This window comes from Macrosteles quadrilineatus, unplaced genomic scaffold, assembly GCF_028750875.1.
Source record: "Macrosteles quadrilineatus isolate MER2022 unplaced genomic scaffold, UCM_ALF_1.0 Scaffold_2__2_contigs__length_208266976, whole genome shotgun sequence".
In the NCBI taxonomy this organism is placed as follows: Eukaryota; Metazoa; Arthropoda; class Insecta; order Hemiptera; family Cicadellidae; genus Macrosteles; species Macrosteles quadrilineatus.
Window position 1 is genome coordinate 83,496,965 of NW_026542595.1, and position 25,581 is coordinate 83,522,545.

The window sequence follows — 25,581 nt, forward strand, 5'->3', positions numbered from 1 at the left end:
GCTATGACCTCTAGTGGTGCCAGCGTTGACTTGAATCGTGGTAAGTAAAATTAGGCTACCAAAAAACTTTTTTGGTGGGTTTTTTTTTGCAGTGCGATATCTAACAATCCTACCAAGAATTGAAAAATCGTGCACGATTATGTAAGTTACTTTTATTTTGTCAACTGCCAAAATATATCATGGTTAAACAGGTTAAAAGTACTTACATGATAATTCTCATGACGGATGCTAATCTGAAAATAAAAGAAACACTTATTAGTAACTTTTAACAAGACCTATGATTAAAACTATCCAAACCAAGTTAAAAGCAAAATGGCAAGTCACATGCTACTCGATCCTGTACTCACATCCCCAGTTGAGTACAGTTCACCAGTTTTTTAAGCAAATAATGGTTAAGTATGAGTCTTAAGAATATACAGTGTGTAAATTAAGTATGGAAACAAATCTGTACTTTTTAAACCAAAATAGATAGAAATATTGGGTTTGTGGCATTGACTGTTAACCAAGGTTCCGCAATTTTTTGCATCAGAAAAAATTTTTCACCCCCTCAGGGGGGGTAGGGGTAGGGGGTAACTTAATTTTTTTAAATAGCAACCCCTATTGAGTGACCTCTCATTTTGAAGGGTTTGTCAAAAGAAATACAATGCCGTAAACCTGAGGTCGATATCTTACCCCTAACCAGAATGGCGGACATTTTAAATTTCGAGATGGGCAAACGAAATCCAGTGTGGATACCCATAATTTACCTTTTAAATGGGTTACATCGGGTAAGCCGAACTCCAGATACCATTATTAGATTGAAAAGTGGATGTTTTTATCGTATTCAAAATTTTGCCCCAGCCCCGTGCAGAATGATAAAAAATCCGTTTATCCTAAAATAAATGGTGGTCAAGAACCAAATGTCAATTAATTATGTTTATAATTATGTAATAAAATTATAAAAAGACATTTTATAAAAATTATTATAGTAATTAAGTAAGAGAGGGGGTTTTTATAGGGGATTTTGGGGGCAGCCCCAAATTTTTAAACGCAAACCCCTATTGAGTGACCCCTCGTTTTGAAGGGTTTGTCAAGACAAAAGCAGTGGCACAAATCTTAGGTCGATATGTCATCCCTAGACGAAATGGCAGGCATTCAAAAACTTGATTGGGTAAAAAAGCGCCCATTTCACCAATTAAAAATGTTGAATGCCTGTTATAGTAGCCCCTATTGAGTGATCAGTCATTTTATAGCTTTTGTACCGCTAAACCTGTCACAAACGAATTGTTTGAAGTACAGATAAGACAGGAAATAAATAATCTAGAGCACAAATAATACACATCATAAATAATAACACATAATAACACTAATTTAATACTGTAAAACACACACACAGACAAAAGGTATTACTATTAAAGTAATGTTTGCTGCTATTACCTGAATAATTCATAGATGTTGGAATTGATGGCCAAGAGCAACTTGACAAAGTCCTAAGCGATTGTAAAATTCGTTTAATACTCTGCCAATTGTTTGCTGATCAATTGCCCGTGCTTCCGCCAGAATCCTTTCTGAAAGCTCTTGTAAGTTTTCTGGTCGATTTACATACACTTTACTCTTAAGATATCCCCATAAAAAATAATCCAAAGGGGACAAATCGGGAGATCTTGCAGGCCATTCTATGGAACCCCTTCTACCTATCCACTGATCTGGAAAAGTCTGGTCCAAATAGTCCCTTACATTTACAGCGAAGTGGGGTGGAGCGCCATCTTGCTGAAACCAAATACTTTCATCCACGGCATGCTCTTCATCCTCAGGAGGAAACTCTCTTGAAATAGCGGGTACAATAGACTCGCGCAACAGGTCCAGGGCCCTGTTTCATAAAAATACTAGTCTAGTAATTACTAGTCTAGTAAATACTAGTCCCGTATTTACCTGTCCTACTAATTTGTGTTTCATAAACGTTTTTATACCGCTAGTAAATACTAGTGTATTTTACTAGTCACGTGACCAAAACTACTAGTCACGTGACCAACTTTACAAGGTAAATTCTCAAAACAAATTTCTAACCTCAATCACGGGTTTTCAAACCATTCATAAAGGGATTTAATTTTGTTTTCATTTGATACAAAAAGTAAATAGTTGTAGAAACGCAGTGTTTTCTTTAAATTAATAACTATATAGACACATAAGTAAAACAATCACATATTATTTATCAAAACGCTATTATTTATGTTCATCAATGAGCCCGCCGACGGCGCGGCGCGGCGTCGCGTCGCTGCAATCAACACGGTGATTGTAGTAGCCGGTTGTAGGCCTAGTTGCGGCGCTCAACAGAGTTGGGTAAAAAAGTTGATCTGTTGCTGCCGCATTCAAACAATTTGTATGGTTTTTGTTTTATTCTGACATATAAAATTTAGCTTGCTATGATTAAAGAAAAGAAGACTCAAATTTTGAATGTAATTAAATCGTCTAAGGACATTTTGTTTGGAACGTTTTCAAGTACCCTAACCTATGTTTTCAAATATTCGAATGCATAAGAATATTTGGGTTGAAAACCATTTGGTGATATTCTAATTTTGAGTCTACAAACCATGAGTAATAAGCCTAAACGTTTATTGATGTAACAAATAATTGCAACGCCGTTACAAGCAATAGAGAAGTAGGTTTTCAAGTATAGTAAAACATGGCATAGGCGCTACGGCAGGGCTTAGCTCAGAGGCAGAGTTCTCGCTTGTCATGTGGTCGGTCCCTGGTCCAAATCTGCGCCACTCTACTTTTTATTGCATTAATTAAACTTTTACATGTTTTTACATTAAAGTAATAGCTCTAATCAACAACCAATTTTTTTTATTACCTACTTTGAATAACAAATTCAGAATACCAAAATGGATTGAAAGTAATGTTTTATGATAAGCAGTTAAGTTCAACGCCCAAAAATCAAATATAGGTCTACAAAATTGTTAGTACATCACAGGGTTTTAGCTATTTACGGAAGCAAATAATAAGCACCTCAAAAAATACAATGCAACTCCTTTTAGCGAATTTCCCATATAGGGAATAAGCTATTACCGTAGTACTCATGGTAGGACCTGGACCCGGGACCGATTTTTTTTGTCGTTTTGAGGTCCCTAGAGGCCAAAAACACCATCCGTTCAAATTCATATATATATATATATTTATATATATATATATATGTATATATTTATATATATATATGTGTCCGTTAGCGCGATAACTCGAGCAAAAATGATCCGATTTTGATGAAATTTGGTACAAACGTGTAAACCTACGTTTATTCGAACGAGTTCGCGAACCAGCATGATCGGACCATGGGAACAGGGGTTTATGGGGGCTTTTATGGGGTAAAAATGGGTTTTTCCTATTTTTGACCCAAAAAACATAAAATTTTGAAATTTCTTTCCAAACTATTTTGTAGAGCTTAAAAAAACAAATAATTTAGTATATTGAAGCGTTATAATGCGCCTAATGGTTACGGAGAAAATTCCAAAAAATTGTTAATTTAAAATTCTCATGTTATTCTTATGGAGAATAAGTAAACCGTTGTGGTGTGCTTGTTTATTAACATATTTTGCCCAGATTTGGAAAATGCTTTTATTTCTTACTAACTATTAACATTTTACATTAAAAAAACACTTTTACCCTCCCTGTTGCAGCAAACCTAAGTATGTGTTAAACTGATTCTATTTAAATAGGGAATAAATGTGATATTTTTAAGGAGACATTTTAGTCTAAATCCAATCAGGCAAATGGAAATTCGCTTAGTCTGCAGGTTTGCTGCGGCGGGGGTATTTAAAATTGCCTTACTATTATTTCCTATTAAAATGTCTTTAAATAAAACCGAGAGCCTTAATTGGGTGTAAAATAATCTGATTAATACATTTTTGTACATCTTTGTATTCAAAACGATATGCGGTTTTAATTTGGTTCCTATCAAAGCTTAAAAATTTTTTCTCTGTGATAGCTAAATAGTTGATATAACCATGAAATTTAACTCAAGTAAAATTAGACTAAAAATTCACAGAAATTGATAACTTAATCATAATTATTCTAATAGGGCGATTATACATACATTATAAAATTGAATTTCACTCATTTTGTACCACGCCACATTTATTGATTGTAATTTATATCTAATAAATTATCATTTTAGCACTCACAGATCTATTCGTGAGCCAATTCGCACTTGCAAAAAGAACTTAATAATTCATTTTTTTTAATGATGTGAGTAATGAAATAGCTCTCTTTCCAAAAATACTAGTCTACTTCAAATAATACGGGTGAAGAGAGGTTGGTAGGAAATAGCAAGTATTTACTAGTGTAATTTACAAGAGTAAAACTTTATGAAACACATTGCTGTCTACACTAGTAAAAACCACTAGTAATACTAGTCCCTACACTAGTAACTAGTATTTTACACTAGTAGGTTTTTGAAACGTAGACTTGTAAAATACACTAGTATTACTAGTCCATGGACTAGTAAATACTAGACTAGTATTTTTATGAAACAGGGCCCTGATAACGATCACCATTTAAATTACCTTCAATTATAAAAGGTCCAATTACCCTAAATCCAACTATTCCTGCCCAAACGTTAATCTTCTGAGGGTTTTGTGTATGGCATTCTTGAGCCCAATGTGGATTTTCATCAGACCAGTACCTCGAGTTTTGTCTATTGACGTGTCCATTGAGGCTGAATGAGGCTTCATCAGAAAATACTATTTTTGTTTTAAATAACGGATCTTGGATACACCGCTGCATCATTTCTTCACAAAATTGAATTCGACGATCAAAATCATCCTCGTTCAATTCATGAATTAGCTGTACCTTATAAGGATGAAATTTTTCGGCTTTCAGAGCTTTATGAACCGAAGTGTGACTTAAACCTAGATTACTACCGAGCTGACGAGTAGATGTAATGGGATTTTCTTGAATACTCAAAAGCACATTCAGTGTCATGTCTTCTGTTACAACTGATTTACGTCGACCAGTTTTAGCTTTATTTGCTACATCCCCTGTTTCCAAGAACTTAGTACAGATCTTACTTACCGTAGATCGGTTTATTTGATGATCTGGGTACAGTTCATTAAATAACTCACAAGTTTCTTGATATGTACGTGAACTATCCCCATACCCAACAATGCGGAGAATGTCAATTTTTTGCTGTGTACTTAAAAGAACCATTGTTAAACAAAACTACAGAAGCACTTGAATACACCTCTCTCTACAAAATTAACTAAACCAGAATGAGTAGATGAAACATTATCGAAAGAATATCCTTTAGAAACCCAAACAGCTACTGATAAGAAAGGGTAAATGGGAAATCCCAAGTTAGAAACCGTTTTTAAACTACGTTGTGCATCTGCATTTCGAAGGAGCTGAGATAACCAAAGCTACTTAAATTATTTCTAAAATTTCAATTTACTATTTCATAATTTCCTCTCTTACTTAATTACTATAATAATTTTTATAAAATGTCTTTTTATAATTTTATTACATAATTATAAACATAATTAATTGACATTTGGTTCTTGACCACCATTTATTTTAGGATAAACGGATTTTTTATCATTCTGCACGGGGCTGGGGCAAAATTTTGAATACGATAAAAACATCCACTTTTCAATCTAATAATGGTATCTGGAGTTCGGCTTACCCAATGTAACCCATTTAAAAGGTAAATTATGGGTATCCACACTGGATTTCGTTTGCCCATCTCGAAATTTAAAATGGCCGCCATTCTGGTTAGGGGTAAGATATCGACCTCAGGTTTACGGCATTGTATTTCTTTTGACAAACCCTTCAAAATGAGAGGTCACTCAATAGGGGTTGCTATTTAAAAAAATTAAGTTACCCTCTACCCCTACCCCCCCTGAGGGGGTGAAAAATTTTTTCTGATGCAAAAAATTGCGGAACCTTGGTTAACAGTCAATGCCACAAACCCAATATTTCTATCTATTTTGGTTTAAAAAATACAGATTTGTTTCCATACTTAATTTACACACTGTATATATTGAGTTAAATTTTAAAACTGCAACACAAAAGAAACATAAAAATGTAGACAACAATTAAACCTTTGCATAATTTACTAATTTAATTACAATTTCTCCATTGTTACCCGTGCTTAATCATTTCTCATTCCTACAATACACTGAATAAAACAATCCGGCAGCTGGGGGAATTCACCCCTTACTCTTGACCCTCTGAAGCGTAAGGGAAGGACCCTCAATGTATACTGTATATCACATTGAATAAGGAGTCCAGACCCTCCCCAGACACACGGTTCCGCCCTCACTGAAAACTATCACAAAGTTTGTTGTTTCACTTCCGTGCAGTTTGACTTAATTAAAACGTTCTTGGAGTCATTTTTAAACTGTTTAAATTTATGGAAGTTGGTTTCAACTTGTCTGAGATAAGTATAAATATTCTAAAAAAATAAAGTAATTAAAATTGAGTTAAGCCCGTTACATTTGTAAATAGAAATAAAAACACGCTATTAAAACAATATTTTAGTTCACGTGACGATTAAATGATATATTATTTAAATTATAAGAGTTGTAATGAATATTTAATCAAACTAATGAAGGTACTTAAATATAACGCGTTAAACAATAATTCTTATTAAACAAGGTTACTAAAATTAAATTAAAATCCAAGTTTTTTGTAATGGGAACAACACAAATATGTTTTACTGATGGTAAAATTTTATTTACGTGCCCAATTACCCTTTGTTTCAATTATAAAAGTCGAAATCAATATTTAATTCAACTAGGCCTAACGAAAGTAATTAGCATTTCAAATGGGTAACGAGCTTCACGTGAACATTAAAAATATTCCACCCCATGACACAATTTTAATTAATTACATCGGCTAAACGTGTCATATCGGGCCGATATAAACGAATGATGTTCATTTGTATCATGTTAATTGACTAATTATTAAGTAAATAAAACTTCAATTACCGAGTGTGGTTAGGTAATAAAATTAATTTGAACTAACCGAACACGATGCTGCAGGGGAATGATTATCATTGCTAGAGTTACTGCCGAGATACAACGTGCATTTTAAACATCAATTGGTTGGCAGAATGATGCTAGACTCTAATGTGTTCTCGTGTTCACTGCAATGCCTAGACTCTAGTGTGTTCTCGTGTTCACTGCAATTCGTTATTGAAGTTCACAAAAAATGACAATGAATGGATTTGTTTGGCTTTAGTTGAACTTCAACGCGTGAACCAAATGTACGTGATATAGTATTTCAGCAGTCAACAAATACAAGGCATAATTTACAAGTGTAAGTATGCAATTATTCAAATATGTTGTAAAAAATCAAGTGAATAGAAAAAAAGAGAAAAAACTATTTAATCTTGATCCCTGTCCTCATTTTTTTTTTTTTGTTGTTGTTACAATGCAATTATATTGTGTGTCACCGACAGACTCGCAAACATTTTTGTTGTTTCTGCTTCCGGATCACAATTTAAATTAATACTAAGGGTTAAAATACCTTAATCCGTAATCGGTGAAGTGATCACATTGAAGGATTAAGGTATTTTAACCTCTAGGACTAAAAAATTACAAAACAGTTTAATGACTACGTAGAAACTACACACATGTAGAAATGGCTATGGTACACACCAAGGTGTATTTTCTTTCAGGATTGTAAACGTATTGATTTGTATAACCCCCTTCAAGTGACACCTAATTTTGAAGTATTTAAAAAAACTTAAAGAATGGTGAAAACTAGAGGTCGCTATCTCTTCTCTATCCAAAATGGTAGCCCGTCAAATGTTGTAGAAAATCAATGGTAAAATTAGTTTGTAATGGTAATATTGGCTACCATTTTGGATAGAGAAGGGATAGCGACCTCTGGTTTTCACCATTCTTTAAGTTTTTGTAAACACTTCAAAATGAGGTGTCACTTGAAGGGGGTTTACATTTAAAATATTTGAGTTACCCCCCCCCCCCAAATCCCCCCTTTTGGGGGGACACTCAAAAATTTCAAAATCATAAAATTAAACTTCCTGCTAAGATTGCACGACCACCAAAAGAATATCTCTGTATATTTAATGGGGAAAATATTAAAGGGGGGGGGGTCTTGGCTTTTTATTCACCCTGTATAACACATTTCTTAAAGCAGAAACGAAAAACAATATCCTGTTACACAATCAAACTAAATGTTCAAACATTATTTCGCAAGAACACATCCACAAACAACATGATCCAAAATAAACAGGTTCGGTGTACTCGGAGAACTATCGAAGACAATCATTTGCCAAGGCACAATATAATCTAATTAAGTGAGACGGTTGTAATTAAGGGATTGTGTAGGACGTACTACCTCCGCATTGATCCCAGGCTGGGACTAGTGCAGCTGTCCTCCGAGGCAATGCTCTGGTAACGCACTGGTGTTTAAAAATTAAAGGGATCACAGGTACCTTTCGTGTATGAAACAAGTTATAAAATTGGTGAAAGATTTTCATTAAAATTATGTTTGGTTACGTGGAAAAGTGAGTGTTTGGTTCTCATATAAAAATAATCCATGACCTTTGTCCTAATATTATGTATAAACATATTCAGTGAGTAAACATTATTATAAGATTCTCGCCGTTTACTTTCAAATTTATATTACTAGTTGAAAAGTTTTTTTGATAAAACATTACAATTTAAGGAATTTTACAAGTAAGTATTATTGTAAAGGCTCGATTTTTTCGGTAATTATATCCATTTTCCCACTTCTATGATTTTACTTTAAAGGTTAAGGTATACATCCAAGACTTGAAGTTCGCCTTTGACAAATCCTATGATCAGAAAACCAACTTGAAAGTACTTCAATTCTTGCCAAAACCAAGGAAAGTTAAAAAAAGTTTACAAGGAGCGGCTGGACGCAACATATTCAGTATTGAAAATAAAAGTTCTTTTATGCCACTCTGTATTTTTTAATTCGGGTTATCTCGAGAAACTAACTAATAATTTAGTAATAAGGTGATCATAGCCGATTTGATATGAAATTCGTTTCCAGGTTAGCAGAAGGTCTTTTGAAAGGAGTTTTAAGTTTACTAGCCTATAGAAAACTGGCTTTAATATGCTTTTGTAAAGTTTTACTACAAAATAAAATAAATACTTTTGAAAAAATGCTCACAAGTCTGTACGAAAAAAGATAACATACAATAAAATTTCAATTTCAATGTTTTCATAAAATGTATTCAGTACATTGAAACGTTTCAAACACGATGGAGTAAAATTGAGGGAGATGAAAAACTATTTGCTTTTATGTGAGTTTGCAACAAAGCGACGAAGGATAAATAAGAAGTTGGGCGTGAACGCGCCATTAATTACACAAGAGATTGTGACAAAGTATCCTGATATATCTGTTGTCCTGGTGTTGGAATACGTAAATACTCTGTCGCATTCATATAATGGTCAGACGGGTATTAATTGTACATGCGAGTGTCATACTGTCAGGAGATTGAGTATCTCAATGTGTGTAAAAACTGGTAAGAGATTATTTTGTATTACATCGAAACTGATAGGTTCAGTAAAAAAGTGATAAAAAATCATTAAACAAAACTATATTAATCGTTATGTTAAAATTGAATAATACAATTTCCATTGCATTTTTGGGGTGCAATCTGGTCTAGAGGTAAAGCGTGGGACTTCGGCCACTGAGGTGTCAGGATCAAATCCCGCATATATTCACTTATGGATTTTATAAATGTGATAGTGCCGCAATCCCTACCCTGAAGTAATGTGAAAACCATCCCGACTACAGTATAGTCCTGGACAATTTATTGTAAAGCCATACAGTAGGAGTAGAGGTTTATGGTAGTGTAATGACAGTCGATACTTATCATATTCCAGGCTTTGAATGGCATCTCATTGAATACAGTTGTCTAAAGTCGCAAAATAATATAATGATGATAAATCAGGTAAAAAAGCTGTGAATACGACAAAAAAATAAGGATGTTAAAATAACACAAAACACAAAATGTACGATTAAATGTAATTTGATACTTCCTGATAAACAAATTGGACATAAAAAATCTGTTGATTTGTTTTCATTAATTAAACCGATTTGAAAAAAATAAACGCTAGCGAGATGGCTATGAAAGGTGGGTGTCATCGCCCATGCATTTCATATGACGTGAAATTATCGGTGAAATAGACTGTCACTTGTTATATGATTTATTGTTAGAGTACTTGATAATTAACAAGGAATGTTCAAAATCGACACTACTTTAATGATACGTGTTGGAAAAATTAAACGCACCTTAATAGGTTTCTATTTGATTTTGGTAGTGAACGTGGTCGATTTAATACATAGCAAGCTACTTCATAATGCGAGATAACATACTAAGCAGATACAATAATTTTCTGAATGTTTTAAGAGTTCTGTCATACTATTATTATATTATGTTAGAACGTCTACGTAAAAGCATTTCTGAAGATTTTCCAATTATTAAGTTGTTAGTTTACCGAACATAACGCAGATGATGTTTGGTTTAGGTTTTAGTGATGTCAAAACAGTTATGTCGTTAATGTTACATGAACCAATTAACATTAACAAGACAAGGAAGTCGACGCACAGCGGAGATTGAACTTCCCAGAGTTCTGTTTTGTACTTCATAACTTTCAATTAATTACTTCCTGGGCAATTATCTCACCTCAATGAATATTTTAACGAGTAAACATTTGTCTTTTAACAGGTTGTCAAATTTAAAAACAAATCCTTTAAAAAACATCACTGCTTCAATGTTTTATTTCGGGAGCTAATTTTGCAAACGTAATAAGTTAAATTAAATTAAGGTTTACTGTAACATAATTTGTTTTGTAAAAGCTATACAACAACTACTCCGAATCTATATCCAATTTTCAAGAACATACTAATTTTATTATTTGAGAAGCACCTTGCATCAAATTGAATTTCCTATTGTTGAAGCAAAAGTATTCACAGAACAATGGTTATACTTCATCATCTCATTCCATTTCATCCTGCAAGATTTAAATCGTCGCCATTCTCCTTAACAAAAGATGACAACGGCTTTGTTGTCGGTTTAACCCTTCATTTGTCACTTTCAACGCATGCTCATTATCTCAGAGATTTGTAATACCATGTATATTAATGTAATGCGTATAATACAAAGACTACCAGGACATTCAAAGTGATAACAAAAATGCCAACCTTTGGATGTAAGAGAAAATGACGACAGGATGAGAAGATTGGGTTTCCATTCAGAAACCTCAATTAGACTTTTTCTTCCCAACACTTTTATCGCTTATTATAACTGAATCACATAAAATTGGTCTGAAATGATCATAGACTTTGCTTGAATTTACTGATTGATTGTTACTATATCTGTGTCATATGGAATCAATTACATCAGCTGTTTCAAAGGGGAGATCTTATTGTTTATTTCATACTTTATTCTATGAAAGTAACAAGCAAACGCTACAAGCTACGGAAGTTATGGATGTAGCAAGTCAGTTTAACGATAACTCCTAACAATTTCCATCGCTAATTTATAAATTATGCTGAAGACATATAGCAATTCAATAAATAAGTAAAACTGTCTTCGTGTCCGTCTGCTACGAATGATCCAATTTTATGTCAATAACACACAAGTAAACAAAACGGTTCAATAGTGTACGAATCGTCGTCATAAATAAAGCCCCCACTAGTCACACACTCTACCAAATGTAAACGAGTATAGGATTTCCATACAATCTTGGAATTAAATCCTTAAATGATTAACAATAACAAATAACCTTTTACGTTAGACCACGATCACTTCCGTCAATTCACTACCACTAATTAGTACTATATTAGGTTAGGTTAGGACTTTGTTTAGGACTGGGACGGTGGGGCATCCTGTAATCCAACTACTAGGAGTTTACGAATTGTGGAAATTTATAAGCATGCACTGTAGATGCGATGCTCCCTGGTGTGGATTAACGTCTAGTGAATTTACTACGACTAGCCGCAGTATTATCCTGATAATTAGACCAATTCGTTAATTAAAAGGAAAAATATGGTTCGGATTCCACTATAAACTGTAAGTCCCTTAAATTGCATTGACTGTATGGGCTATTAATTAACAGCTGTGTCTAAGGAACAAGTCGGCCTTAGTCACTAACAATACTACAAGATCGCACCACTCATTCTTCACTCATATTTGGGTTAAAATACGCACATAGTGGCGTCCCTTAAATAATTGATTTAATTGTGAATGATATAATTGATACGGACCTTTTCCGTCAACATAGTCCTAACCTAACCTAATATAATAACTAGTGGCAGTGAATTAACGGAAAAGTTTTAAATATCAGATTAGTATTTCTCTGAACGAAAAAAATACCAAGAGTGTTTAAAAAGGGGCACTTTAGCAGACGACGACTTAACAAAGGTTTTATACAAGTGACAACTTACAAGTACTAACAAAGAACGTATGTTAGAACCTTCAGATGGTTGTGTAAAGCTCGTATTACGAGGGACAGGTCGTAAAATCAACAAGTGAAGTAAAATCACCTCCGTAAACGTGTTTGGCTTAGGCAGATCCGTCTTGGCTGTGGCAGGACACACAACACTAAAGCAGGACCTCAGTTTACAAGGAGCCTTAAAGTCAACAGGTGCAGTAAAAGCTAGGCGATCGTTCGGCAAACCAAACACTATTGCTTCTGAGATTAAGTGGATCGTAAACACAGGAGAATTTATCTGCGTGTAGAACATGAGGTCAAATTGGTTTTAAATTTGTAGGTCTATGGATTTAGAGTGGTTTCATGCATACACTAGCTTCAGCCATGCTCCGAAGCGAAACATAAAAGGTAAATATTAAATTCTTTTGCAGGAAAATGTGGATCAAAAATATACAGTAGGTGTCGATGGTTTAAAAACGAACCCTGATGTCCTTGAAGATTGAAATGTTAACAAATGGCCCTGATTAAGGGAACAGCTGATCTTAGTCAAAAAGACAAAATACAAAGCATCCTAATCCACATCGCATTCACACACGAATAAGCCATGGCAATAGTGATAAAAATTCTGATACAAAACATCCTCTCAACCTTACTTTAACTTGTATTTGTAAAATTTCTAAGCTTTTGAATCGTTGAAGAAATTGTATAAACATTAACATTTAAGAGTAAACGTCTGTTTCCATGAAAACCAATCAGGTAGTTGGTGTTTCCATGAAAACCAATCAGGTAAATTGTATAAGCTTAACATTGTAACTCCGAAAGCTCATAAGGAAATCTCCTAAGGATGATATCGAAACGGAAATAAGGCAAGAAACTTTCTTGAATAACTTTTTGAAGTGTCATGGCAAACCGACTGACAGTTTAATGTGCTCACTGATAATATACATGCATTCGTTTCCATTTATACCTAGTACTTTCCTCTGTCATTTGCAGCGTAGTATGAGGCTAAAATAATTATCCCTTTAGCTTTATTATTATTTTACTTATTTTCTTTAATAATTCATCGCTTTGATATCCATAAGTTTAAAAAATGTTGACTTATGTTAACTATTGTGAGACTGTTTTATTTAAATATCAATATAAGAAAATCCCCAAAAATCTGATGCAACTATCGTAATTTTTATTATGTTCATGGAAACCAATCTAAAAACTATTTTCGTATGATTAACATACTGTTATCTTTTAATGTGGTGAGAAGATTCCTGAATTATTTGAGACCAAACATCAAACAGAAACCTTGGGCGAAAATGTATAGATAAAGTGTCAAGACATACAAAACAGGACTAAACGATCACTTTGCTTTATAAGTGGTTCGACTTCTGGTTATGAAATGTAACATTGCCACCACTGAGGTAGAGCAGCCACGTCTGCGAGATGTGACGTTATTATGTGAAAACACGAGCTGTGTGAATAATACATCCACCTGGCAGCAACAAACATACGTGCAAGGGAATAACTTTACCTACATTGTGAGCTGCGATACAATGACTACAAAACTGATTGTGGCAGTGGAGTAGCTTTGAGTGGCTAGTCTAGAACTAGAAATTGATAAAGTTGTAGCGAGGAAATTTATTAGAATTAAGCCACAAACTGATTGCACCGAAGTAAATTACTGATTTTATAGGAATAAGCCAACAAACTCGGAATGGGCAACTTATTGTACACTTGCGTTTTTTTTATGCCAATGCATTACAGTAACCTAAACCACGCCTAAACTAAGAGAGAGGATAGAATTTTACTCTGTAAGTGGGTTATCATTGGCTACAACTGTCCCATTTATATGGGGTTTATAATACAGCATAGACAATTTTAGGCCTAGTAACCTGGTTTCGATGGTAATAAATTAATTTGATATAAAAAAAACAAAAGCTTATTAAAATACTTTGACGCACTAACAAAAAAAAGATTGGTTACAGCTGTTTCATTTCGATGTGACGTATAGATCAGTATACAAAAGTAAATGGTAGTTAGTAGTTAATAGATTTCTTCGACAATGAACTAAATGAATATATTTGAAGTAAATACTTACAAACATGCTATAGAGCAATAACCAAGAAAAAAGTGGTTTCGAATTAATTAGAACTAAATAATTACAGTAACAATATAAATTGTAGGTAGGTAAATTATGTACTATTACACTAATTTGGTATAGACCGTTTGAAATGTACTTCCCAAAAATGACGATTAAAGGGTAAAAAAAAACTTTATCATTGTTTACACTGTCACTAAGGTACTTGTATATTGGACACAAAAATTTATGTCAAGTTACATAATAGGTAATGTAGTTTCTTTTAATTTAGGACAGGGATCGCAAGTTGGCGTGACGACTGGTATTTGAATCGCTACTGGAGAATCAGAATACCTTAACAATCGATCTGATTCTGATACTATCTTGTAGCTGATTCCAACATACCGACTACGGGTAACTTCACGTAGAGCAACCTAATTAATTACATGTAATTACAAAGAGGCAATTAATCACTTATATTGTGTTTGAATCGTCAATTGAACTAAAAAATTTGCAACTATATGCTAATTGATAGTTTTATACGACTTACACTTTTGGACTTATAGTTGTCACATTATAAAATCAAACGTTGCATTTCAATGTATGTCACAAATGATATTGAGACCAGACCATCGATGTATATCATCGATGGACCAGACTTATACCAATGGTTGAATATTGTAACCTAGTCACCAATTTATTTTATTTTATTGAATGCATAATAATTGAAGCAAAGATAAAATAATTCGTACAGTCATGATATTGATGAACGTTCATCACTATTAAGCTACATAAAGAGTTTAATCAAAATATTTTTAAGTATCGGTTTACCAAAATAGACGGTTTTAAACTTAAAAAAATTCTTTTAAATTGATAACTTTTAACCTGATTGTAATATTTAACCAAATTTTAACCTAACTTATTATAGTTCGGCCGCTTAGAAAGCGACCTCCTCTAGCATTGGTTTAGCATTAGCGCGCAGGTCGTTTTCTAAGCGGCCGAACTATAGCCTAATCTCATACACACCTACGAAATTGAATTTATAAACTAAACAGGGGGCTTAAGTAAAAAAAAGTAAATTGTAAATGTTTGTCACAATAATTTTCTAGTATTACATGTGTAAATATCAGGCCTACTAGGCCATGTATTTACTAGTGTAGTAGCCAACTAGTGCCTAGTAGGCTAGTTTAGATTTTGTTTTTGACTTAGTAAGTTAAAAATCATATTATACAGTTTACATAAAACTCGCTTATGAATAAAGACCTTTTTCTTATTTATTTATTATTTATAAAAATTGTATTTACACAATAAGAAATAAAAAGTTTACTTTTTAAATATTAACAGAAAAATTATTATTAAAAATCTTTATCAAATTACCAGACTAAAATTCAAACACACATTCGCAACGGAAAGGACAGATAATAGAACGAACTTTTGTAAAAAATCGTGAACACGACTCTGAGCAAAGCACAATATTTTTTACTTTTTAAATATGAACAGGAAAAGTGTTGGCTGTGAGAGCGGAGAGCCAACCTCCAACTACAGTCACGTCTGGCATCGTGACGTCATTAGAGTGAAACACGACACGTGTGAATAATGAATATAAGTTACATACCTTCGCCACACACAGAGTAATACTTTTAATTTGGATGGAAAGCAAGCAGAGTATGAATAAGGTTTCATAGCTGTTTTGACCCAATTGTTAATTCACTAAAAGCTAAAAGGTTTTTTATGATCGAAATCGATCGAATGCCACATATAGAAACCCTATTGGGGTAAATTCAAACATTAGCATGATGTCCACGGAGTGAATTTTATTTTGCACTTAAACCCCTCTATAAAGTAACTACATTTCTAGTCATTAAAAAGATAACATTCATAAAAAACATATTAGCGGAGTTGGTGCAAAATGTTAGGGTATGATTGATCAGAAATAGTTTAACTAAATAAATGTTCAGTTTTTACACTAAACACATTTTGGCCTTCAAATAACTTAAGTATTACACGTATTTATAACGTAAAAGAACTAGAGGTTTCACGACGATTTAATTTATCATTGTCTATGGGTTTATTTAACAAAAAATAAGTGATTTTGTAGATATCTTTCTAGAGAAAAAGAGATTGTATTTTACATAGAGTTGTTCTGTATTTGAAACGTGTACGTCTTTGTTTTTCTTCAAACTATTTCTTTAAATGACAGACTCAAAACAAATGTTTTATGGCAGTCATAAGTTTGATTGGATCGGATTCATACGACGCCAGGGTTCATACTTTAAGGCAAATAAAAATGATTTGTCTATCGGGTTTTCAGCAAGAAATCCTAAAATAAAAATAATCAAGGACAGTTGAGTCCAAGGTGTTTATTCCTTTGAGCAAACAGGCGATATTTTAAGCTAATCTAAGAATAAACTACGTGAATATGTTGAGTAGTCTTACAGTACGTCATATATGTACCGCTCATACACCGATTACCCACAATGCCTTGCACACGACGTCAAGGCCTCTTCGCCATTACAACGTCGGTCACGCAAATATCTTCCATCCCGCTTGAAAACTTTCAATCTAGTAATTATCGGCAATTTAACCAAATTATCGACCATCCAAGTGCCCAGTTTGCATCAAACAGTATAATGGGGTGGCGTCGGTGATTATTATGTCGTTTTATTCTTGCCGCATAACGAGCTATAAACCCCACATTCGGGAAATATTGCACTAATTCACTAGCGGAATGGTACTGTTTTATGACAACTTCAATGATTAAGCTAAATACTTTTTTTTTTATTTCTACGCCAATGGCATTTAAAATTAAAGTATCGCAAACTCTTTTGTGGAAACAGATTCCAATTCTTCCAAATCTGGAGATATAACGGGGATCTAACCTCTCACACAGATGCCTAAAGACGCTTACCCCTAAGAAAGTTATAAGTCCATTTTGTTAGCTAACTACACAAGGTTTGTACATTTCGTATTTGTAGGAGTTTTTAAAATAAGCACATTAGTTATTTAGAACCACCCACAATGGAGAAGACATCTTACGTCTTAGAAACCTCACTATCGAGAGATTGTTTTTATGAATTCACTATAATTATCTATGACGGTAGTAAAAGCGCATTATAATATCATATATTTTAAACATTTTTACATTTTTTCAATACAACAAATTCTATAAACTCCTAAACCTTAGTGTAAAGGTATAGAACGAATAAAAAAGGAAAAATATATTTAAATGTACACAATGTACAACAAGGGTAAAATTACAACTAATGCATTTGTTCTATCACCTCCTTAAGACCGAGGTAGAATTTGTAGTGATAATCGATGATGTTGTATAAAGTATATCCCTACATTAATTTAACTTACATTTATTTAACCTGTTGAATTTATTTTACAGGGGAAAACATAATAATGCGATTCCCTTTGTAAAAACTACTTGTGGTAGATATTATAACAAAACACCCACAGGCTATCAGTGGGAAACGGAGAAATCTGTCTTTGACATTTGATAAATTACTTAGTATAAATTTATTTATAATGGCACGAGGGTCTTGGAGCGGCAAGAGGGTGAAATCAAATACCGTCCTGTAATGATCAATGCGATATTTCACGAGGCCAATCTTACGACACTGAAGAACTGATTTATTAACACAATTTCAGAGAGACTTTAAATGGTCTGAAATACATTTTCAGTAAATTTTTGTGATGAAATTTATTAATTAAAAGGTTGTTTCAAGACAAAAAGTAATTTTGCAGTGTTAGTTTTTACGTTAATAAGAGGTGTTTATGAATTAATGGGCTTTACGACTTAATGACGCCTTTTACATGTTAGTGTAAGATATCAAAAATACACGAACGAGAGTAATGTAGCAATCATGGAGATCCCATCCAAAATTCTTCATGTATAATAACTTGTGGTACAAATTTAAATGATTACGTGAACAAGTCAGTGACAGGTTTTTATAGGAAGCATGACTGATACGACTCTTACACAATCATAATTGATTTAACATACAAACTAGAAGGTATGAAGATTTACGTATCAGCCTTGCCTACGAGGGCGCCTCTTAAGGGCTAAGCAAGCTTTATGCATCCTTTTAGGCTTATGAGGCTAGACACGTACCTTAATAGATTAATATAACATTTGCATTGAACATCATATCCTTAGTAGTTAATACCAAAGGATTTGAAACCATACTTTAAACAGCAAGGGAGCCTCCTTTTGATGTGATACTTGAGGATGAATAATATTGAGCAAGGTGAGTATTTCTCCTACTACTAACATCAGGTTTAGGTGGAAAATGTCGTTGCACCACTATCCTTAGGCATTTCTAGAATCCTAAAAATTTGAACGTTAGTAAACGTGTAATTTATAAATGGGAACAACGAGATATATTTAACTGGATTAAGTTTTTTTTACATTAAGGGTTACTGGGCAAAAATATAAATTAGTGTTTTCATAAATTTCATAAACACACCTTGGAATAAAAATTGTGATCTGTAGTATGTAACATGTTAATAAAAAACTGAATCTCTGTCCCAGCTCAAATTCGTCCTTCTGTGGATTACTGAGGGTTCGCGTTTCTTGTCAATCCATGGCATTGAATATAGTATACTACATATTATACAACGTTAAGTATACAAAATCAAGGGCCGCAATCCAACCACCTGATAAATCCAAATGATTTACACAAGGATTAGACAAAATACAACAAGAACATGGCAAACGACAAAACAAAACAAGGGATAGATGAATGATTAAGAATAGGCCTATTGAAGCTCTAGCTAACAGTAAAATTTAGTTATAGGTTATGGTAAATAGTAAAGATTATCTACCTCGAGACTATATTTGTTTACGGTATAAACGTTAGGAAGTTTGAGTGAAATAGTTAAATTGTTTGAATTAAACCCCTTTACGATGTCAACTTGGTAAAGATGGTTGAACTTCATCCAGAGATGTAAGTTTCTTGCCCCAAGTCACGTGTGCAGGTTGTGGAGTTATAACGTGAAAACTTGAACTGTTTGAATAATATATCTCACCTCCAGTCGTCTGTCTCTTTCTCTCTCTCTACATGTCTCTCCCTCTCTCTCTATACATGTCTCATTTATGAAATATTGCAACTTTTTTGTTAAAAATGTCAATATTTCAAAATCAAAACATGATAACAAAAAACGGATTGCGGCATTGAGTTTAGCTTAAAAAAGTAGTTCGAAATGATGGGTCACAACACCCCCTTCATATTTAAAATAATTGATCACATTTCAAAATGGCGGATCCAAGATGGCGGCCGAAAAAATAAATCCGTCATAACCAAGTGAAAATAAGTCGACAATGAATGGTAGTGTATACTTATCTTTATCTAGCACTATTTTGAGATTATGGTCTTAGTTTGTACATGCACAATGTTAAAATGGGCTAAAAATAAAGTTTTAAAAAGGCCTCATAACTTTGGAATGGATCAATATTTTTAAAAACGGTCTATGGCATTGCAATTAGGGTAAAAATCTAGTTCGAAATAATGGGTCACAACCCCACCTTTACATCTGAAAAAAATATTTTGCATCCAATATGGCGGATCCAAGATGGCGGCCGGAAATGACCACCTTGTCAAAATGAAGTACTTACTACCCAACAATGTTTGGAAGTGGTCTGGGATTGATATTTGAAAAAATGTAGAAAAAAGTTGGGGGGGGGGACAATTAAAACTCACCCTGTATATCCTACTAATATTATAAATGAGAAAGTTTGGATGTATGGATGTATGGATGTATGGATGTATGTTTGTGACAAGTGAACGCGAAAAATACTGGTCGGATTGGGCTGAAATTTGGCATGATGATAGCTCACATTCCCGATTAACATATAGGCATATTCTTATTTCAAAAATCCTTTCGGGCTCCGCCCCAGTGGCTCTGGAGTTTCCCATGTTAACCTTATGAGAAATGGAATTATTGAATCTTAACAGCTGTTTCAATTAAACAAGTTGGTTCTGTTCTATGATGTTCAATAGCATTAAAGTTACAAGGATTACCAACAGGGTGCAGCACTATTATTTCTTTTACATTTACATAATTTATGACAACAGCTAATTTGCAACCAAAATGTGAGTGAGCGTAGCGAACGAGCTCCAACCTAAAGGTGAGTGAGCGTAGCGAACGAGCTCCAACCTAAAGGGGAGTGAGCGTAGCGAACAAACTTCAACCAGGACGTGATTGAGCCATGCGAACGAGATAATCTTGAAAATTAAGAAGTTAAACGGGGCAAAGCCCGCGGGTTACAGCTAGTATATATATAGATTTATATATATATGTGTCCGTGAACACGATAACTTGAGTAATTTTCATCCGATTTTGATGAAATTTGGTTTGAAGGTGTAAGACGGGATAAACTTGAATGAGTTCGCGATCCAGCATGATCGGACCATGGGAACAGGGTTTTATGGGGTAAAAATTGGTTTTTCTCACTTTTGACCCTCAAAACACAAAATTTCCCAATTTTTCTCTAAACCTTCTTAAAGAGCTTAAAAAAACAAACAATTCAGTATATCAAAGTGTTTTTGTACGGTTATTGGTTACGGAGAAAACTAAAAAAAATTTAAATTTAAAATTCCCATGTTTTTTTATGGAGAATATTTAAAAATGTTGTAGTTTGCTTGTTTATGGATATCTTTTGATCAAACTTGGAAAATATATTCATTTTATACTAAGCAATAATTATTTTACTTAAAACACACACTTTATTAGTTTCCTTGTAGCAGCAAACCTAGGTACTCGTTAAACCTAATGTTATTTAAATAGATCGATTGAAAATCAATTCAGCCAAATGGAAATTCGCTTAGACGGCAGGTTTGCTGCGGCGGGGGTATTTGGTAGTTCTCATGATTTTAACTGAGCCGTTGTGAGCTTGAAATCGATCATGTGGAACTTTTTACTACTGCAGTTACCACTCACTTGCTCATGTGCCTTTAATTGAAATGGAACTTTGTTGTGTCATTAGACTACTTTACAGGCTGGTACTATATTATCTATGGAGATCAGCAGAAGAAGTGAAAAATATATATCGATAGCGAGGAGATAACTGAAACTTTAGCAATACATTTTTATTTTGTAACAATACAAACATAAACAACAACAGTAATTCACAACGAAGCCATTATATGAGGAAGAGGGTGCAGTAACTTTTACCAACGTATTTCAAAGCCGTCACGGTAAAAGCACATTAAAAGCAACGCATGCGACAACTTTATTTCACTACAGCCGTAATCACAACTGAAAACGCAATACGATTTAGAAACACGATATTACAATTCTCTGTACAAACGTGTATGGCATTTATAATGTTAACTGGATTGCTTCATGAAATTGTTTACAATATAATTTAAAATGCATCGAATGAAGGTTGAGCTGGAATCAACAAATTTTGTTTCCACAGTCTCCAGCATCTCTGAAATCTTTGTTTTGGTTATGATACACGATATAGAATATCGCGGAAAGCCAAGCATCGAACTTGTTACTTCTCGGACTAACCTGCGTTGATCTATTTGACGTTCACATAAAGAATTGCAACTGTAACAACAGACTTCAGAGTCACCAAAGTACCAAACTAACAAACTGAACCATACAAATCCATAAGAGGTTAACCGCTTGCGTACTACTGTATATATTATTTGACTACAAAATATTTCTACACAGAATACTGAGCGGGTAGTATATTTTACTTATTAAAATTGACTCGAGGAAATGAGGGTTATTATTGTAACTAAGCACATCTAACTGCGTAGAGCCGTTGTTTGTTTTTAATTACAGAAGTAGTTTATACTTTCCTACTTTGCATGTATTGCATACATTCGTGAGTGTATTCGCTATCACGACTTTTGGTAGTTTACATATTTTTAATAACTATTATAACCAGGTTCCATATAAATTCCATAAAAATAATACCATGAACATTATAGCAACATAATATTCAAGATGAGGATATGATAGGTTTTTTACACGTATTGCTAATTTAACGAATAATAATTATTAATAGTTAGACATTATATTTCTCCTACAGTTACTATAAAGCATATAAATAATTAGTCTTTTAACACTATACAACCTTTAGGTTAGGTCAAATCCAAGCATTTAACGAAATGCGAAACAATAATTGTAGTCGTAGTATCTTTAAGTGTTACCAACTATTTTCAAGGTTACACGTTAACGTGCATACTTGTAATAAAGGCACGCTGTTTTGTGTTGTTCGGTTGAAATACTGTAGTGCGCAAAATATGAGTGCGTCAAAAGTAGGTAAATGAAGCAATTAGCTACTTTGCGTCCAATAATCAGTGCAAGGAAGCCCAGTTTGTCAGGTAACTGTAGGAAAAAATAGTTTGTATATTAAAGATAATTCAACCAACACCTGATTAATGTCACCAATCAATTGATTTAGATAAGACGAGGAAGTTTCCACACCAAGCGTCAGGAGAGTGAAGTTCCCAGAGTTCGCTTTTATACGTCATCGCTTTCAATTAATTACTTCCTGGGCAACCAAGCGTGTGGAAAATGAATGAATCGATGTGAAGAAATGAACCATTCGTGCTTTTACAACCGAGAATCGTAACATTTGACTTTCATCACTTTATATCGCTGGTTTTTCATCAGCTTTGTTTGGCGTTTCATAATAGTATACAGGGTGCCCCGTAAGAAAGTACAAACAATTTAGCAATAGGCTAATAAGTCAAGTGAAAACAAAATTAAAGATACATTTATTTACGAAAACTCTTCGTCAGCAAGATAATTGTAAGTTTGTTTGGTTGTGTTGAAGTGTATAATTTTGAAAACGATTTAAGATATCTTCATGAAATTTAGGACACAACTTTGGAAAGCCAAAAGCATTTTGCAATTAAATAATCGTTAAGAAATTTTCGTAGCCTAATTAATAAATTACTTATTTTATGAGACAATATTGAGAACACTTTTAGTCAGAATTTAAAATTATATTTGATCAAACCACACCAAGTTCGAATGTTAAATAATTGGAAAATAACTATTTTAAGCGCAAAATTAACCGTTTCCTTAGAGCTTGCTCTTATAATTCGATCTTTTTGAACTTGATGTTGCTTGCAAGACATTATTTAAAAAATCTGGCATTTCTTAGTAATTTACGTTACAAAAATTAAAATAACTGCCATTTTGCAACCAAAAATACATTTACTAATGATTATTGTTTTGCAAATGGCTAAAGGTTCATTAAAATGGTATACAACATTTCTAAAAAATATCTTAAATAGTTTTTAAACCTTAAATTAAAACATAAAAAAAACTAAATAGCGACTACCTTACCATCGAGGCGAATTGTTTGGTTGGAATTTTGTGGTAACCTAATTACTTACAGGACACCCTGTATAATCATCGTATTTCGACGTAGTGGTGAGGTGATATCGGCAAGAGTGTGTGTTTTATCCTACCGCACCCAATTCCATTCTACTTGAGACGCCAGGTGTTTGGATAAATCTGACACATTTCTCATCGCGACTGAATCTGTTGTCGCGCCGATCTCCGGGGATGGAGACGTATTTCCTGCCTTCCCCATGTGTTTAGTTCATCCGTACTCTTTGCATACAGGTTAAGTTGTAAGAATGTACAGAAATTCTTACTACTAGGTAAAATCTCAATATTCAAATAATATGTTTTAAGCACTTAATTTTTGTTGGACCAAGTCTAGCTTAAAATTGTAATATACGTAGGCAAAATGAATTAATCAAGTTTATCGATTAATATAAACTAGGTATTTTGTAATACAGTATTGTTAAAGTAATTTAGAAAACACACAGAAAAGGATAATTTATTTTTTATCACTACACAACTTCGAATTGTTGTGTTGTTGTGTTTAATACGATAGTATTACACATCTACCATAGCCATAAAGTTCTACCACTTTACCTAAACAATAGATAAAAATAAATTATAAAAAGTTTCATAAATTATTCATGAAATTAAAAACTTAAACATAACTGTAAACCATTCTACATTGACAGTTCTTATTGCGTATCACAATTCTTTGTTATTGCTTATAGCACTTTGCTTATAGTTAAAATAAGCTGTTATCATAATGCAAAAAAGTGATAGTGCTGCACCATGTTGGTAAATCTTATAACTTTTTAACGCTTTTGCATATCACAGAACTTTGAAAAGTTTCCTAACCTTTTCTAACTTCCGTATGAAAGACGTATTTGACTTTATCTAATATCACAATACAATACAATGCACACAAACACAAACACAATGCATACTTAAGACTTGGGGTAGAAAATATACCAAGGTCTGTTCGCACCTTCAATTCCGCTGCAAGATGTAAGTTAGGGGCTATTATGTAAATTCGAGGGCTCGCTAAAGGTTCATGTTTTCTGATATAATATACACCCTCGGAACGCCCCAGGAAACTAACATATACCCTGCACGTCCGGTAATCTACATACGGGTCTCAACACCTTCCCAATACCCTCATAACTTGACCTACATACGTACCTACTTGACCTTCGATTTGACGTATGCTTACAAATTAATTTAAACAAAAATGTCTGTATATAAGCTTTTAATTCTTATATTACGGATAAATTAATTCATACATTAGGTAAACATATCCTTTGGGATTAACAAACCAGAAAGCTCAGTTCAGGTTTTTGAAATAACTTGACCTTTGAACTGAGTTAAATTTATATATGCATTCAAACAAAAGATATGTGATGTAAATAAAGGCCACATTGGAGTAAAGGAACGTCGATTCCTTTCATCAACACTAAATTAAATTGCTAAGAAACATGAAAATGTAAAGAAAAAGCATGAAATAATGAACATGAACAAGACTATAAAATGTTTATATCCCGAAAAATCAGGAATTTTGTGTAGGCCTTATGATTCTACATCACGTTAACAGTGATATCAAAAGTCAAAAACACGAAACAAGCAATAAAGGCTTCGTATTTTACAAAAGGAAAGTAGTCTATTAGTAAAATGAATTGACAGTCTATGAGTACTCTTGAAAATTGGAAACACAATAAAAATATACAAACTATTAAAATATTTGTTGTCTGTAGTGTCATATTTTGTGTTACAATATTTGCTGTCTGT

General features: G+C 33.4%; 1 long non-coding RNA gene across 1 annotated transcript in view; it reads right to left on the reverse strand.

Annotated features, from left to right (window-relative positions):
* Positions 1-205: 205 nt before the first annotated feature.
* The window catches only part of LOC128987014 (uncharacterized), a 77,498-nt gene continuing 52,122 nt past the window's right edge, over positions 206-25,581 (reverse strand). The window contains exon 3 of the long non-coding RNA XR_008490183.1: positions 206-233. This is a non-coding gene — a long non-coding RNA (uncharacterized LOC128987014). The remainder of the gene's footprint in view (positions 234-25,581) is intronic.